Source organism: Mustela lutreola, chromosome 8, assembly GCF_030435805.1.
Source record: "Mustela lutreola isolate mMusLut2 chromosome 8, mMusLut2.pri, whole genome shotgun sequence".
NCBI lineage: Eukaryota > Metazoa > Chordata > Mammalia > Carnivora > Mustelidae > Mustela > Mustela lutreola.
The window spans coordinates 80,479,098-80,495,167 of record NC_081297.1 but is presented as its reverse complement, the minus strand read 5'-3'; the positions used below and the strand labels follow the sequence as shown (position 1 = coordinate 80,495,167).

Genomic DNA, 16,070 nt, shown 5'->3' with positions numbered 1-16,070 from the left:
GAGGACTTCTTTTTGAATGTGGATACCACCCTTGTGTCAAATCACGGGAGATGTTAATAGAAGATATTGAGAGAGAACATTCATAAATGTGATATCAATCCAAAGAGAATGAAACTTCTGATGATAGGAGTTTGGTTATTCAACACATTGAAGGGAAACGTCTTGTTTCTATGATGAACTTTGCTGTTCAAAAAACAACCTTTCTACTCATATGAGCAGGTAGAATCCTGTCGCTAGGGAAAAGTTCCAGCAATGATGCAGTTGGACACTTCCTCCTACCAACTCTAGATTGTGTGTTTGTATCAATGAAGTCATTGTGTTGATTCAGATCATTTGTTCTGTCTCTGGAAGACTGACTAAATTCAACGGGTAAAGTGTGTCTAAACCATGTCCAGATGCATCTTTTCCTCTGAAATTCTTAAATTGCCCATGGATGCAGAAAAGTTTACATTTATTGACTGTTGACTCTGCAGTGTTGGAAGTGGTGGTTCTTAGTCAGTAGAAGGTACAGGACAGTGATGCACCCACTGTTTTCATAAGACTGAGCCTAATCTCACTGTAGGACATTTGCTCTGTGCAATATGGGCTTGGTGGGATTTTAAAAGCATTAAAAGCCTGCCTACTTCCACACCATTTATCATTTGAAATTCCACAATTAGACTAATTCCTTTGGATTATATTTAAAAAAAAAACTTTTCTGGACATAATCTGATTGTTTAAACTGGTTAATCCATTACTATTAGTAAATTAGTAATCATTTATTCATTTATCTAATATTTATTTCTGTTAACTCTATCTAACACACCCTAACAAAATCTGTCAGTTCAGCGGTAGTCCCCATTACCCCATTACCCCATTTCACAAAATCCTTCCAGAAGATGTAGATATATCTGTTTTTACATAGTAGTTCTTAATATGTCTTGACTGAATTCCTGCTTTCTTCCCCAAAGCTAGTTTATCCATATTCAGTCTTCACAACTTCAGTGAATGCTACTCCATCCTATTTGCTCATTCCAAACACCTGGGAGTCATCCTTTGATTTCTAGCTTTCACTCACATCCATATTCTGCTCACTGGCAAATCTTGTCGGCAAAAATATATATTCTGAATTTCCCACTACCTTTTTGGCTCAAGATAACACCAACTATTGCCTGGAATATTAACATAGGCTCTTTAAACCTATCTTCCATCAATTTATACCATAGCTCTGAAAATAAGTGGGGACATTTTTAATTGTCAAAAAGTCTGGGGATAACTACTGACATTTAGAGATGCTGAATGACCCACTGTGGACTCGAGGGTTAGGACAAAGAGGAGTTGCCCACGCTAAATACCGGTAGCAACCCCACTGAGAAATGCTGAGCCCATTAAGAATCTAAGTCATGGAATGTTCCACTGTTGTGCAGACCCCTTCAGTGACTGCTAATTTCTCTGAGAATAAAAGCCAGTGTTATTACAGTGGCCTACAAGGCCTTACACAACCCATCCTTGCTGCTCCCTTACTTATCTGATCTCATTTCCTGTTACCTCTCATTCATTTATTGCATTACAGCTGCTCTAAAAAGACAGTCACACCGACGTGGTATTCCCACCACTTGAACTGTTCTTTCCCCAGTGTGCATATCTTACCCCTTCACCTCCTGACTCAACTGCCTTCTTTCTCCATTACCCAGTTGCAGAGTCTCTGCTCAGAGACCCACAAGCTCTGTTTTGTCTCCAAAGTACAGATCATCATCTAACATATTTTGTTATATTCTTGTCACTCTTTACTTACGAGAGTATACGATGCATGAGAGATTTTTGTGTTTTGTAATTATCACTTTGTTTAGAATATCTGCCATAGAGTAGATGCTCAGGAAGTAGTTTTAATGGATGGAGTTAAGCTTATAAAAACCTTAGGCAGTTTCCCATGAAAGAAACGAGAATTTAAAAGCCTAGAGGCTAGTTGATTTGTCAAGATATACATAGCTTAGTAAAGAGAGAGATTTTCACCTGTTCTCATGAACACATTTGTTTTTTCATTTACTAAGTATTAAACTCCAGTTTAAGTAAGGCACTGTTCTAGGTGCTAGAGGTAAAGCAAAGAAGAAAATAGGTAAGGTCATAAAACAAATTTTAGAGGTGGTAAGTGCTATGCAGGAAATAAAAGGAGGAGGGGGATAGTGACAAGTGGCTGAGGGAGGCCTCCAATTCTTATATTTTTTCTACTTGTAATCTGACTAGCTCATTTACATACTAGTAATAATTGCTTTATTTGATACATTAGCGTTTGAAAATGAAGTGAGGAATTAATACATAGACAGGTATATTTTGAAGAGGTGTATGTAGTCTGTTGGAAAGAAAATGGAGTATCCTGTCAGGTAGTTTTGGGTTCAAGTCCCAGATCTGCCCCATGCTGGCCATGTAGCCATGGGCAATTAAGTTCAACTCAGTAGCCTCATTTGTTCAGCATTAACAAATTTTTAACACTTCATAGGAAGTTGTGAAGTAAGGAACCAGTGTAGATACGGTATCTAATACATAGTAAAATAAGTCAATAAATGGTTTTTAAAAAGACTTTTGGCTACTTCACAGGAAATAGACCTGGATAGGAGCCCCAAGAAGGTATTTTTTAAAGTATGAAGTCATTTGAGATTATTATGAGCTCAGATTATTATGAGGTACCAATTTAGAACCTTTGTAAAAGCCCTTTCTTTCCATCACTTAAATAGCAGCATACAATTTGTACAAAATTTTGTTATTCTATTTAATAAACTTTTGGTTATTATAAAAGTTATATAATTTATTGAGGAAATGTTTAGAAAATGTAGATTACCAAAGAAGAATGTAAGAAATTCCTGTAATTCCAAAATTAACATCGTAACATTTTGGCACTTATCCTTTGGGTCATTTTTTTTTCCTTTGGGTCATTTTTATGTAGTGCGTGTGTGCGCGTGTGTGTGTGTGTATGGGTGTCCTTGGTTATATAAACCACAGATCCTCTGCCTAGAAACCAAGTTAATATTTTTAAACACTAATATTTTCGAACAAGATTAGCATTTAGGAATTTTTAAATGTTGGAATCACAGGATTGTGTATATGGATCCAGGCTCTGCTGATTACTAAGCCTCATTTTCCTGAGCTGGTTAGTAGGGAAATGATCCATAATTCATTTAAGCAATGCCCTATTGTTAGCCATTTAGACTCATTCCTCATATGTGTGTGTGTGTGTGTGTGTGTGTGTGTGTGTATAAAATATTTCCTCAGGGTATAATCTCAAAAATAAATTTACATAGGCGTATGTGTAAGATTACTGTTATATATGATCCAAATACTTTTTCAAAATATTTGAACCAGTTTCAAGTTTCACTAACCACATATGAAAGTCTCACTTTACCATACCTTTCTAGTATGGGTTTTTATAATAAAAACTTGTGCTAGTTGGTAAAATTCATAATTGGATACTTCCAGATGTATGCTAACTTACCATTTGTGGGTCCCGTGAAATGAGTTCTTCAATATCCCTTGGAGAGTTAGGAAAGACTTCACTTCAGAAGGTTGAATAACAGGGTTGAGTGTTGAGGGGAAGTAGGTAGAGAAGAGTGGAAGAACATGCTCAAGTTGTCCCATGTGTAATTTGGGAGCAATGAGCACAGCTGAGAAACTTATAGTCAAAGTAAGAAAAGAGAATGTAGAGAAGGGCAATAGCTGGAGAAATGGAGGGGAAGAGACAGAGTTTATAGATATTTAAGAGACAAGATGAGCATGATTCAGTGACCAATGACATGTGGAAGGGGAGGGAGAGGAAACTCCCATCAGTCTTATAAGGACTTTTTGATTAAAGAGTTCTAATTTTGTATAAACCAGTCCTTTGTTCAACATTTTGAGTTCAGTTAAATTTAAAAACACCAAATTGCAGTAAAGACTACCCCTATTTGCATAGTAGGTGTAGGTAGGCAACCATTGTTTTGTATTTCAGCATGCTGCTCCACCCAAACACGCCCTTTCCTTTGGGAGAACTGCTTCTTCATTCTCTGCGCAGGACAAAGGTACATGGTATGGTCCTAGTTAGTCACAGAACTTCACTCTTCAGGCCATTATGAGTGATAGGAAAAGCCCTAGTTTTTCCATTATGCATTTATGAGTAATCTTCCCTTATGACATTTTGTCTTCCCATTGAATGGTAAATAAAATTTAATCACAATACCTGTACATTCTTGCTATGGCATGAAAGATTATAAGAGTGTCAAGATGATATAACACTGATGGAGTATCTACAGTAAAACTCAGTGGTACTCAGTGGACTAGGTCCTCTTGCATTTGACATACATTAACTCATTTAATTCTACTAACCCCCCTAAGGCATCCATTATTATAATTCCCATTTAAAAGATGAGAAAATGAAGGAACCAAGACATAAAATATCTTGCCGCTGGACATGAGTAAGTGCTGGAGCTGGGCTAGCCAGACTTAACAAATGTCAGTAGAGGAAGTGTGGTATTTTTATTCATTATTTTAAGGAATGATAGTGGGAAGTAAACATCTTTTCCATAATGTTCAACTTTACTTGCAATTATTCAGGCTTTCTTGGGAGCAAACTGAGATTATTGATTTTCTATTTATTTACTTAATAATCATTTAATTAATGTGCTAATCAGCTACATAATGCTATTTCCATTTGGTGATAGTGATGATGTTCTGTTTTGTGTATATCTGGTAGGGATCACCTCACATCTTATTTTATCATTGGAAATTCCTACTTTATGATTTCTCACCTTCATTTATTTATACACATTATAATATCTGCTGTACTGTTAATTTCTCAGGTGCAGAATCCACATGTGATTAATCTTCCTAGGCTTCAGAGTAGACCAAAAAAAGAGAAAGTATTGCTTATTTTTGGGTTCTATAAACTCATTGGTTCAATTCATCATCACCTTAAAAATGAGGAAGCTGCAGTTGAGAAATGTTTTGTCACCTGTAAGTTGAGGCCTGAACTCATAGTCCATTCTAGATAATCCCCAAACACATGTACTGTATATCTCTGTATTTTATCTTAAAATCAATATCTCACCATAAGTCATCAGTAACTTTTTATGGACTAGATGAGAGAATAGGTGGCTGATATTCAGCCATCCCCAACTTAAAGCAATGTGTATACCCACTTTAGAGATGGGAAGGGAACCTTATTTAAATTTCAATAGCAGAAAATAAACATGAATCATTAAACACGTATTAAATAAAGAGATTAACCACTGTATGTTGTATAACTGCAATGGATCAAGCTATTTAATCATATCACTCTTACCATTATGAAATTGGGTAAACATGAAGTAATCTTACAGGATAATGAAGTCTCTTATTTTTTAATGAATTCATTTAAATCAAAAGTAAATAGGTAGTATTGGGAAGCTTCAATTTTATGTCATTGAAACCTGATTTTTTTAAAGTATATATTTCTTCATATATTTACCTAGTTTTGTTTGGCAGCTAAAATTTTATAACCGTCATTCTTAGAGAATTCTAAAATCGGTGAGGTATCCATGTGATTCCCAACTTTCAAAGAATTATATTCTGAACTATTGCCATAATTTGGATTAATGAGTTTTTCCCTTCACTATCAGTGCTGATAAAGTGACAGTTACACTTGGATTGTATTATAATGCTTGAACTCTGTTGAAAGACTAATCTCTGAAGACTAGTTTAAAAGTAGACTTTCTATTATTTTATTGTTGGTATTTAAACTTGGTCTGGCATTAGTGTTATCTGTCAAGAAATCGTCTATCAAATATAAAACATATTTTGTATTATCTTAACATGGTTAGATTTTTTTCAAGGCAGATGAGGGTACTTTTCCTTTTTTAAAAATGAGAACACAATTGTATTAATGTGTCTTTGTTTTCTAATATGTAATTTGTTAAAAACTGCTTTGTTGAGTTATAGTTTATATACTTTACAATCTACTCATTTAAAGTAGCAATTCACTGTTTTGTAGTAAATTCAAGGACTTGGTCAAAATCATCATAATATAATTTGAGAACTTTTTAATCTCATAAAAACTCCATACACATTAACAGGTCCTCCCCACTCTAAATCTGTTAACTCTAGGTAACCACTAATATGTCGGTATGTCTTTATAAATTTACCTATTGGAGCATTTCTTATAAATGGAATCATACAATATATGAATATAACAAATGCTCCAGTTAGGTAAATTTGAAGCGCCTGGCTCAGTGGGTTAAGCATCTACCTCCGGCTCAGGTCATGATCCCAGGGTCATGGGATCGAGCCCTGCATGGGGCTGTCTGCTCAGCAGGGAGCCTGCTCCCCCCTCCCCCGCCTGCCTCTCTGCCTACTTATGATCTCTCTGTCAAATAAATAAATAAAACCTTTAAAAAAATATGGTATTTTGTTACTGGCTTCTTTCTTTTGGTATCTTTTAAAGTTTCATTCATGTTTTAATATATACTTTATGGTTTATGGCTGAATAATACTCCATTGTATGCATATACTTAAATATTGCTTATTCATTCATCAGTTGATGGGCATTTAAATTGTTGCCACATTTCAGCTCTTATAAATAATGCTGCTATAAACACTCATTTACAAGTATTTATATAGAGAGACATAGGTTTCATTTCTTTTGTGTATGTATATAGGGTCGAATTGCTGGGTCATATAGTAACTCTATATTTAACTTTTTAGGAACTGCCAAACTATTTTCCAAAGCACCTGAAGAATTTCACATAACTACATTTGATGTACATTTGATGTATAATTTCTCTACAATCTCATCAGCACTTATTATTACCTATCTTTTTTTATTAGTCATCCTAGTGGATGTGAGGTGGTATATCATTGTAGCCTTGGCTTGCATTTTCCTAATGGCTAAATAATGTTGAGTATCTTTCATGTGTTAACTGGCCATTTATATATCTTCTCTGGGAAAATGCCTATTTAGATTCTTTGCCCATTTTAATTGGGTTGTTTAACTTTTTATTATAAAGTGGAAATAATTCTTTATATATTTTGGATATAAGTCCTTAGCAGATGTATGGTTTACTAATATTTTCTCCCATTCTGTAGGTTGTCTTTTTACTTTATTCTTTCTTTATTGCTCCCAAGACAAAATCGTGCTCGATACCTTCTCGATTATATACTTTGAAGCCCAAAAGTTTTTCTGTTTTGATGTAATCCAATTTACAAGTTTTTTTTTGTTGTTGTTGTTGTTGTTTTGTCTTCTCTGTTGGTGGTGTGTCTGAGAAACCCTGGCCAAACTCAGGGCTATGAATATTTGTGCTTTCTCCTAAGAGTTTTATAGTTTTGACTTTTACATTTAATAATATCCATTTTGAGTTAATTTTTTGCATGGTATTGAGGTAGGGGTCTAATTCCATTCTTTTGCATATGGATATCCAGTTGTCCATTTGTTGAAAAGACTATTATGGTCCGATAGGAATTCTCAGATGTCACTGGGTATCCTATCATTCAGTTCAATCTGGCAGTATCTGGAATTAGCATCAGATCCCAGAAGTTAAAGAGGAATGTCCCCAGTGACTGCCCTTAATTCAGAAGGTAACTGCAAGTGGGGTCCCCAGGCAATGGGTACTTCTGCCTGGCATAATTGGCTACAGATTTGTGAGTTCTCCCAATACTCCTTCGGCTTCAGTAATTCACTAGGATGACTCACAGAACTCATAAACCGCTATACTTACTATTATGGTTTTACTATAAAGGCTTCAAATGAATATCCCAGATGAAGATACATAGGATAAGTCTGGAAGGGTCTCGAGCACAGGAGTTGGTTTTTGTGGAGTCAGAGTGTGCACCCTCCCATACGTCAATATGTTCACCAACCAGGAACTCTCTGAGTCTCATCATTTTAGAGCTTCTCTTGAGGTTTCATTACATAGGCATTATTGATTAAATCATTAACCTTGTGATTAAACTCAATCTCTAGTTCCTCTCCTCTCCTCAGAGTCTAGGGTGGTAGGGTCCTAAAGAGTTCCAGTTCTTAAATCATGTGTTTGCTTTTTTTCACAACCTCTCCCATTCTGAAGCTATCTAGGGGCTCTGTTCTGAGTCAAGTCATAGCATAACAAAGGTTTATCTATCACTCAGTGAATTCCATAAGTTTTTGAAACTCTGTGCAAGCAATCAGGAACAAATATCGGATTTCTTTGTCTTTCTTTTTCATTCCCTTTCTCTCTCCCTCTGTTTCTTCCTTCTTTCCTTCCTTCCTAATAGATCTTAGTGAATTCCTTTAGATTTTCTAAATAAAAATAATGTTATCTCCAAATAGATGGTTTTATTTCTTCCTTTTCAATCTGGATATTTTTTATTTTTCTTTATTAACAAACCTGGCTGTAATCTCCAGTACAATGCTGAATAGAAGTCGTATGAGTGGACCTCCTTGTTTTATTCCTGATCTGGGGGAACCAATCAATCTTTTACCATTAAGTATGATAGTTGTGGTTTTTTTGTAGATGCTCTCTGTATTAGATTAAGGAAGTTTTTTTCTATTGCTAGTTTCTTGAGTGTTTTTATCATGGTAATGTGTTGGACTTTTGTCAAATGTTATTCTCATCTATTGAATAATTGTATGATTTTATATTTTATTTATATAGCTTGTTCCATTATTTGATATTTAAATGTTAAACTAATTTTTATATTACTAAGATAAAACCCAGCAGGTCTTGGTGTATTATTTCTTTACTGTTTTACATACTTTAAAATAATTTAGGGACTCTAGAAGTCACCCAAAATTATTGAAGCTCTTAAAAGTAAAGTCTTTATAAACTAAAAATCAAAAGTTATACAGTAGTTTGGGCCTAGATCACCTCCAAAATTGTGATTATAGTATGTAAGACCAATATTCTAGAAGTAGGATTCTATTTTCCTAAAAGTATGATTTTTAAGTCTTTTTCAAATACTGACTATACATAATCCAGTTAATGACACAGGTAACTCCACCATCCCAAGGCACAAAATTTATATAATTTATATTTATAAAATTTAATAATCATGTTGCAATGTCACAAAAATCATTAACACATGTTTAAACATTTTACAATGATAGAACTAAACATTTTAGGGGCCAAAGCTTAAAAAGGTAGAATAGGTGATGAACTTATCCTTATAAAAATTATTGTACATCTGTAAGTAAATACTAACATCATGGTAAGATAGTTGTATGTATTGATTTTGGGAAGATTCCTGGATTCATGACAAAATGAAAGGAAACCATTTTTCTAGATCAAGAAAATAAGCCTCTTAGAGGTTCAGTAAATTTCCAAAGACATATAGCGCTTCTGTCATAGGACCACTGATTAAACCCTGGGCTTTGGGCCACCTGGGTGGCTCAGTCAGTTAAGCGTTAGACTCTTGATTTCAGCTCAGGTTATGACCTCAGGGTTGTCAGACGCAGACTTGCTCTGTACTGGACATGGAGCCTTAAGATTCTCTCTCTCTCTCCTTCTCCTTCTGCCCCCTCATCCCTCTCTAAAAGTAAACCAAGGGTGCTGGGGTGGCTCAGTTGTTGAGTGTCTGTGTTCAGCTTTCCGGGGATCCGGTCCCACATTGGGCTCCCTGCTATGTGCTTCTCCTTCTCCCACTCCCCTTGCTTGTGTTCCTTCTCTTGTGCTGTCTCTCTCTGTCAAATAAATAAACTCTTAAAAAACAAAAATAAAACTAAAACAAAATCCCCACACTCCCGAAAAAGGAAACTTGGTCTTTATAACACTAGAGTATGACTATGAAAGAGCAACTGGGTATAAATAAAGTGTTTCTGCTTTTATTTTGGTGTTTTTATTTTGGTGTTTTTAATCATACTATTTTTAATCTAGAAATTATTCAGTGAGTTTGTAAACTTTTATTCTTATACAACTTACTGTCTTAGTATAACATAGCACTGTGCCTTATAAGTCATATTCTGTATTTAATACATCTTAGTGCCATTTAAGATGTTTTCCTTAATACTGTAGCTGTAAGTAATGTTGCCTTATAAGTGTATTTTAAGGTAACCGTCAAGAACTATAACGAAGGTTACAATTGTTTTTCTCTATAAAACTAGGCCCAGGGTTCATATTCATGCATGTGCTTATATGAATGAATTAATAACATAAAAATTTATAAAAATGATTTAATTGATACAGCTCCAGAATAATTGGTTACCATTTTTACACTTCAACTGTCATTATATCTTGACTGTCTTTTATAAAATTTGTTTTTCAGTTGTTCATTCATTATTCATTCATCAACCATTAACTGGCACAGTCTTGTGTATCTGACTGTGTGGCTGTGAATCTGATCTAGAAAAAGTTGTTATGATAAAATTTATTTACTGTTTCTTCCAAAGTTTTTTTTTTTTTTTTTTTTTAGATTTTATTTATTTATTTGACAGAGAGAAATCACAAGTAGGTAGAGAGGCAGGCAGAGAGAGAGAGGAGGAAGCAGGCTCCCCGCCGAGCAGAGAGCCCGACGCGGGACTCGATCCCAGGACCCCGAGACCATGACCCGAGCCGAAGGCAGCGGCTTAACCACTGAGCCACCCAGGCGCCCCACTTCCAAAGTTTTGTAGTAGAAACTTTAACTCTATGATATTTGATTTTTCCCCTACTTTGGAATTACTTTGATTTCTCACTACTTTTCTTTCATTTATTTTATTTTATTTTATTTTATTTTTGTTTTTTAGCCTTGCAAGAAATAGATAACATCAAGGACATCAGGAGAGGGAGAGATTGGACTGGGAGACTCAGCAGGTCAGAACATTTGCATTATCATTTGCTGATCATTCTCTTGCCATCAATTTTAGAGTTCTCAAGTCTCTTGCCACTTGTTTGTCTCTTGGACGTGCTTGCTTGGTATGTTCTCAGTTTTGTAAACCATGACTAACACCTTTATATAAAAAGTCCAGCATTTGGGTTTCTTTTTTTAGGATTTGAAGATCTAAAAAAATAATTAAAATAAATTTTCAGGAATAGAAGAAAATGTCTTACCTAATAAGTTATATAAATACCCTGATTTCTTTAATTCTCAATCAGCTGTTTTTGAATGAAGATTTCTTGATAACTTTTCCAGAATCAAAACTTTAAACATATAAAATGTTATTAAGTAATTGTAGTGACATTAAGTAATTGTAAAAACACTTGGGTCATGAAAGTCATTTCCTTTCTTTTCCACTAAAAAGTCTCTGAGCTTGGATCCACCCCTAAAAGCTCTGACACTTTAGAGTCAATCTGTTTGCTTACATTAATCTTAACTACTAATGTTGACTACCATGTGTAAAGTGAAGGTTAATTAAAATCCAATTTCTATGTAAATGGAAAGATCCCAAAAGTCAAAGGGTGTACAATGAGCATTTGTCACCATTGTGGAAGGTTTAGTGTTAGTCCCATCCCTTGGTAAGCTGAAGCCATGCTAGCCTTTGGGGTTTCCATTGCCCTGAGTGTCTCCATGAGTGACTAATGGGTTCGTGTTCATCTCCTGCTTCAGAGAAGTCTCCCAGTTGACTTGAACAGTGATTACATTTCTCAGTACAATTGCTTAGTTATTTATAGAAGCCTGGGGATCCTTTACCTCTCTGTCACGCCTATCACTTCCACAACTCTCCTGGAGTGTCACTTAACTCCTCCACATCCAGGTTTCTTATAGAGCAACTCCCATTGGGCTTTTTCAGTTTTCGTAACCGGGAGGGATAGATGCTTTTGTCCTTCAGTCTGATCACATCTTTTCCAGTAAAAAGGCCTATTAAGAAAGGAGCTAAGCTTAAAATTCCTCTGCCTGGATGATTCAGGGATTTTGTTATTTCTTAGCATTAGCATTAAATACTAGACAGATTACTATTGTTATGTATTGAGAGAACACTAGCTTCCGGCCTAAAGGAGAGATAATTTCAAGTATATCTTGATGCGGTGCATATGCTCAAGTCTCTGTTCTTAGCTAACTTAGGTATGAGTCCTGCAAAAAAGATGTATTTAGAATATGTTTAACTGGTTGGGTTTGTAAGTGTGACTGCACTGATTCTAGTAGCTTTGAGATTTCCTTTGAGCAATACTTTTACGAAGAGTTTTCTGGTGGTAAACATTTCCACATTTTCAGTTAACAAATATGATTAAACTAAACATTAAAAAGAAACAAATCGAAGCCCAAGTGGTGGGTGTTCTTGGCATCCAGCTGAAATGTAAGTATTGACCCTAAATTGAATATACTTGTTGAGTTTTGTGTGTTTGTAAGCAAAATCAAAAAGGAAGAGATGAACATCTCAGATTCCATAGCCTTGGGAGATAGAATCCAATCCAGTGTACCTGTTTTGCAAACCTAAATTGCCACTTAGTGTCACATGAAATAGTAACAGAGGTAAATCTGTGTCTCTTGATATAATGCAATCGTACTGCATTATGCTGCCTTACAGATTATGGAATACACACAGTTCTGCACACAATATTATGCACATACATAGAAAATATCATTTGCCATGTCCACCAATTTATAATTTTATAGAAAATACAATTGATACTAATTGATACTAATATTTGACTTTGGATCATTTTGATATTTAAAGAAATCAAGAACTTTAAATTTTTTTGCTTTCTTTTTTTTGTTTTTTTTGTTTGTTTGTTTGTTTTGTAACTGTTGTTTCTCTGGAGAAGTTTCTTATTTGGCTGGATAAAATGGAAAGATGATTATCCATTCTTTCTTTCCTTCATGCAATGGAGGTTCTTATGCTCCTGAATCTTTATTTTAGAGGAGGAAAACATAAAGTAAAGATTTAAACCTACATTTGGCCCTTAAACAATGTGGGAGTTTGAGGTGCTAACCCCTCATGCAGTTGAAAATCTGTGTATAATTTTTGACTGCCCCAAAACTTAATAAATTGTCTACAATTGACCAGAAGCCTTGCCAGTACCATAAGCAGTCAATTAACACATATTTTGTATGTTACATTGTTACATGTATTATATACTGTATTCTTACAATAAAGTAGGCTAGAGGAAAGAAAATGTTATTAAGAAAATCATTAGGAAGAAAAAAATACATATACGATACTATACTGTAAAAAATATATGTGTAAATGGACCCATGCAATTCAAACCCACGTTGTTCAAGAGTCATCTGTATATGTTAATGGGGATACGTACTAAGAAGTAAATAAAGCAGAATAAATTGAGAAGGATGGGATAATATTTTAGATATTAAGTCTGAGGAAGGTAGTTTTAAGGAGAAAATGAAGCACAAAACTAAATGGAGAGAGGGAACCGTATAGATATAGATGGGTGAAGAGACACTCCTTACACTTGGTATTGAAAGATAGTAAAGAAAGGCAATGTGTCAGGGAAAGATTAAGGAGATTCTCAACTAGGAGTTGAGAATGGGAAGGGTGAAGTGGTGTCTACCATAGAAAGCCTGGTAGATAGCGGTAGGACCTTGACTATCATTCTGAGTGAGATGGGAATCGTTAAAGAGATTTTAGCCAATAAGGGACATCACGTGGCTCACATGTTTTAAGGATCACTCAAACTTACTGGGTATGTAAAGCATTTTAACATTTTCTTTTTTGGTACAGAATATAAATTATGAATGAAAATAGACTTAAATTAACAATGATCAGGGCAACATTATCTGATCAGGATATTGACTGATGATTGTGTTCCAGGAGCTAATGTTAAATAGTGCAGCTCTTATTTTTCTTTTCCATGTCCTTAATTTGCATAGTTCTTTTGAATTTGAATCGTGTTTTTTGGCAGTGTATAATAACTTATTGTTTTAGAATAGGGACATTAATGACAATGATATGTCATATTTTAAAATTATGTGCATCTGATTGTTGCTTTGCATACTGATTTTCCCATTTGTTTGTCATTTATAATTTCAACCAAAACTACATAGCTGTGTATAAGTCCACAAGCAATCATGAATTTTATGTTCTATTTGTAAAGGAAGAGGCTTCAAAGTATGTCATAGCTTTATTGCGATTATCACATGATCTATTGGACTATTTATGAAAAGGAAACGTGGAGTATTAAAAAAAAAAAAAAACTTAGTAGGATTTAGAGGGCATAAATTCTGGCACCAGCTCTGAAACTTTTAGCAGCTGAGTTGGGGTCTTAGACATGTTTGTCTAGAAGTGATCAACACTGCTCCACAGGGAGAAGCATACTGTTATCTTGGCAGTTCTTTTGCAATTGTTAAGCCAATGAGCACATAGTAAGATGGTAAATAAAAATTGGTTGAATTAAGAATCACCTACACTACAGGTGGCCATTTTTAATATGAATGAGAAAATAAGGGAGATTATTTCATATAAAGAACAGAGGAAAATCTCCATATTTATTTTCCTAAAAATTATCCATTGGAGAACATACTATTGACGCTTGGAAGAAGAGTTGGTTCCAAAAATCTCATTACTATCCTGTAAAAGCATCAAAGTGAGTATGAGAAAAGGAATTTAAGGGTTGCCTTCTGTCATCAGTCTTGTGGCAGCAGTTTCCAGCTGTCAAATAATGGTTTACCTTAATGTTTTCAAACCTTTAGACCAATACATTATATCTAAGCTTAGATTTCCATCATTTGGCTATCAGAATATTCATGCAATAAATGAAAATTTTTATTTGTTCTAAATTCTTCCCTTTTAAATCATAAGAATCACCTTTATGATTAAATGAGAACTAAAGAAATTACTCTCTGAATTATATTCTAAAGAAGAGGGCCTGCCTACCTCAACTTCACATAGACACCTGCAGTCTTCCTTGAATCTAGGGGTGATTTGGGTCCTTCTCCACCACAGGGAGTGCAGGAGGTTTTCCTTCTCTTAGAAGGACTAGTTCTTCCAACTGTGCTTATGCCTCACTTCTTTTGGCAGTTCCAGAAAGATTCTTCACTCTAATAGCTTCAGCTTCTTTACTGGAAGCTTTAATATTTACAGGTGCTGAAGTTTCCCACCTTAAAATAAATTGACAAAAAGTTCCCTTTGACCCTACTTCTTCCTCCAGCCATCACTCCCTTCATACACATGTTTCATGAGGTTTCAACTTCCTGTCTCCATTTTCTTTCTTCCCACCCACTCCCCGATCCTCTCCACTTCTATCATGCCAAGTCTTGCTAAGCAATCAGTTACTTCCATCACACTAAATCCAAATGACAATTTTTAGTCATTATCTTATTTGGTCCTTCAGTTCATTCAACTGCATGAACGACTCTGTCTCCCATCACACTTTTTTTGGTTTATTTGTTTGAAAGACCCTTTTCTCTTTGCTTTTTGTTGGGAGTGAATCTGTTTTGTTCTCTACTATAACCCTAACACACCTTTCAGAGTGCTTTGCTTATAACACATGTTGAATGAATTTAGATTGAAGATCCAATACCAATTATTATTATGTAAGATATAATGTCATAAAGAGTAAACAAGAACTACCAAGTAACATTCTACAAGGGTTTGTAGGGAAGAGAAGGAAAGTTTTATATGCAAGAGGGTACTTGAGCTGGGTCTTAAAGGATCCATGTGATTTTCCTAGCCGAGATCTTAACTACAGGGGGAGAAGATAGGATTGCCCAGTATATATTTAGAGTCCTGGTGTCTGAAGTGTGTCTTTAGGCTTGAGTACATTTTCATACAGCACAAGGTATACAAAAGGGGAATAATGACTTTAAAGATATGTTGAGCTCTTTATAACATGAGGAGACTTTGCAATTCAAAGTCTAGAAAGAGAACTTTGGCTCTTTGGTGATTTCACTTTTAATTCAGCATGATCTGGGAAGTTATCGAAAATATTTGTTGATATTTTTTGATGATTAGGTCTTTGCCTGTATTAATTAATTATTAATTGACTATATTAATTAATTAATATGGTGGCAGTATGAGGTTGATTAAAATGGGAGAATTTACAAGGGGAAGAGAGGAGACCAATATAGTCATCATACAAGAGATCCATAAAGCCAGAGCCAAGACAAAAACACATGGGGGCAAAAGAAGCAGAAATTCAAAGATGGAAGTAGTAGAATTTGACATACTAGAGCAATAGGGATGAATTTAAATCTTGAGTAACTGAAATGAAAGTCATGCAAAACATGGATATGGGAAATGAGAAAAAGGT

General features: G+C 34.9%; 1 protein-coding gene across 9 annotated transcripts in view; it reads left to right on the top strand.

The window, feature by feature from the left end:
- Nucleotides 1-16,070, top strand: part of SOX5 (SRY-box transcription factor 5) — a 995,891-nt gene that overhangs the window by 321,293 nt on the left and 658,528 nt on the right. For 2 of the 9 annotated variants that reach the window (XM_059185768.1, XM_059185767.1), the window contains exon 5: nucleotides 10,673-10,739. The exons of the other annotated variants lie outside the window; for them this stretch is intronic. The gene's annotated coding sequence lies outside the window, so the exon portion shown is untranslated. The remainder of the gene's footprint in view (nucleotides 1-10,672; nucleotides 10,740-16,070) is intronic. 9 annotated transcript variants of the gene reach the window in all.